Below are 3,194 nucleotides of genomic sequence, written 5' to 3' on the forward strand. Positions count from 1 at the left end.
CCCGCAGAAACATCTGCTGTCCATCTTTATCAGATCCAGAGGCAGCACCCTCCCCCAACACCTTATTTGCCCCTCCAGGGTAATAAAATCTCCTTTGTGCTGAGAATTTGGTGCCTGGGTGTGCTCTGTGCCAACTCTGAGGCTCCCCCACAGTGTCTGATGCAGATTCTGCTTCTTCCCTCCAGAGATTGCAAAATTCTACTTAAAGAAAAATTCCCTGAGGTTTAATTTTTCCCACTGTCAAATAAGGGAAACAAGATAGTAAGGACTGAGAAAAATCTGCATCCAGCATTCAGAGCCCAGGTGCCCATCAGTGCTCAAATATGATCCCCTGTTCTATATTGTCAGCCTGGAAGAGCTAAAATGGTTTCTTCAAAGCTATGGAGTTCAGCATCTCCCTAGACTCTCAGATGAAACATGGGCTCTGTAACTCAGAAGAAGCCCACAAGGGAAGGGAAGTGAATCCAGCCAGCCACGGGCTAGTGAGAAAGCAAGGTGGGACAATAGGTCCGAGGAGGCGGAGCAGCGAGCGGGTCCTGTCCTCGACATGAGGCCACAGCAAGCGCCAGTGTCCCGGGGAAGGTGCTCATTCAGCAAGACTATGGCAGTGGCACGTGCTCCCAGTTCCAGACCAAGTTCCCCGTGGAGCTGGAGAACAGGATTGATAGACAGAAGTTTGAAGAATCAGTTTGAACTCTAAATAACCTTTATGCAGAAGCAGAGAAACTTGGGGGCCAGTTATATCTTGAAGGCCTTTTGACTTGTTTAACAGCATACACCATCTTCTTATGCATGGAAACTCATTATGAGAAGGTCTTGAAGAAAGTCTCCAAAAACATTCAAGAACAGAATGCTCCCCAAGGCCTCCTCCTAACAGACCCCACTGAGAGAGGACTTCGAGATATTGAAATCACCATCTATGACGACAGAGGTGGAAGATAAACCACAGAATTACAGGTCCCGCATCCAGCTGGAACCTTCGTCTATCCCCTGGCCATTGGCAGAATGTCCCTACCTCCTCTCCAGAGCATTATTCTCTTGTCTCTGCTGCCAGAGCCACAATGCCACACCTGGAGTGACCGCTCATCACTCAGCATCCACTTTGTCTCCCAATTGTGTAGGACTCTGTGTTCTTTTGATTTGTTTCCAAGAAAATAAAGGAAGCGATTCTCTTTTTAAAATTCAAAGCCATTTAAAACACAAGCTGTTGGTCTGCCCAAGCCAGAGTCATTTTCTTACCAGACACCAGTGACACTGGTTCTCCTTGTCCCTTGGGTCAGTTTCCTAGGTGGCTTTATGATCCCACAAGTCATATCTTAGCTCAGTTCCTCCCCGAGATTAGTAGCAGGCTTTGAGGTTGTGTGTGCCTGTGGTCCGGCTGATCCGCCACTCAGATTCCCCAAGCTATCAGCCTTGACATGCTTCAGATCTTCAGATTGATTTCTGCTGTTCAATTTCAGAGGCTCCTTGAGAGAATAATATATGTTACTGGTTTTAATGTTGTAGTTATTATTAAGACAGTATTTAATGCAATTCCGGTTGTTTCTTTGAAAGCATTTCTGTTAAATGTGCATTACCTCGAGATGTTGGGGAGATGTTGTGTGTGTTGCCTGTTCATTCCACAGATATGAAAGCACAAGAAGCAGACCCTCAGCCATCAGCTCCGCCTGCCCCAGCTCTGCCCCAGTGTGTAAGAAGCAAGTGTCGGAAACACCTAACTCTAGTTTTGTTAGAAATATAACTTAGGAGAAAAAACTGGTAGAAATAATACTGTATGCTGCTAATTTGTAACCTACTGATAAACTCTGATTCATAGCCTCCTCACATACAGTATTCAGGGCACAGAAATCTTTTGATTGACTCAAGTAAGTTTTGGCTTCCGTGTAACTTGCAAGTTAAAGTTAATTTTTCCAGCTCTTCTTTATCTCTATACTCTCTTAGTATCGGAACTTCTTATGTTCTTTCTTTTAGAAATTTGAGAGCACTGTGTTTGGGAGAAGTTAGGAAACATAAGGAATGAATGAAGCAGTTGAACTTAGAGATAATGTAGATGCTAATACTGGATCTAATCTTTCAGACTTAATTTGTTTTCTGGGCCTTGTAAACCCCTTAGATCTGTGTAATAATTTAATTGTATAACCCTGATTTGTTCCTTTAAAGCCCATACTAGTCTGTCTGCCTTTTAAACTTGTTGCAATAATGTCGCCAAGATATAAACACATTAGTAAAACTTTTCTTAAATAAATAAAAAAATAATGAATCCACGTATAAGGGAGTTTCACTTAAAATACTAGACTTTCCATGTAAGACCCCTCTCCCTTTTCAGGCTGCATCTTTCACTGTGTGGATACGCCATGGTTTTTTATTCCTTTTTCACCTGTGTATCTGTCTCTGAACATTGGTGTCTTTAGTTAGGGCTTCGACTGCTGTAATGAAACATCATAAACCAAAAGTAAGCTGGGGAGAACAGGGTTTATTTGGCCTATGCTTCCACATCATCGTTCATCCTCAGAGGAAGTCCAAACAGGAACTCAAGCAGGGCAGGAACCTGGAGGCAGGAGTTGGTGCAGAGACCATGGAGTGGTGCTGCTTACTAGCTTGTTCCCCGAGGATTGATCAGCTTGTTTTCTTAGAGAACCCAGGACCACCAGAAATTACCCCACCCACAGTGGTCTAGAGCCTCCTCTATCAATCACTAATTAAGAAAATGCCCTACTGGCTTGCCTGCAGACCAGTCTTACAGAGGAACTTTCTCAATCTTGGTTCTCTCCTCTCTGATGACTTGAGCTTGTGTCAAGTTGACATAAACTATTCAACACACTTGGGATATTTCCATTCTCTGGCTATTAAGAAGACAGCTTATAGTGTCAGGAGAGGCTTGAGAAGGGATAGGTAAGAATTTTAATATCATCTACAAAGCTCCTTGGGGTAATTGGTGTTTAACCAATAGGACATGAAAATGACATTGCTCCCAGGCCTGTGAAGAAAGGATGCAGGCACATTCCTGAGCATCTGTTCTTAGTCACTATTTGACTCATTCCTTGCTTATTCCCTACTTCTTTAAAAGTTACCATAGAAAAGGTTTATCTGGAGAAGGATTCAAGGCACTTTTGCCCCCTGATTCTTCTCCATAGCTGTGTGCAATATGAACAGAGACCGGATTCTGTTGAAAACAAATTACAGAGGCATCAATG

The 3,194-nt window shown here is 43.3% G+C and overlaps 1 pseudogene; it reads left to right on the forward strand.

Moving 5' to 3' along the window:
* The first annotated feature begins 547 nt into the window (after positions 1-547).
* Positions 548-942, forward strand: LOC110289309 (annotated as a pseudogene).
* The last annotated feature ends 2,252 nt before the right edge of the window (positions 943-3,194 follow it).

This window comes from Mus caroli, chromosome 1 (genome assembly GCF_900094665.2).
Source record: "Mus caroli chromosome 1, CAROLI_EIJ_v1.1, whole genome shotgun sequence".
Lineage (NCBI taxonomy): Eukaryota > Metazoa > Chordata > Mammalia > Rodentia > Muridae > Mus > Mus caroli.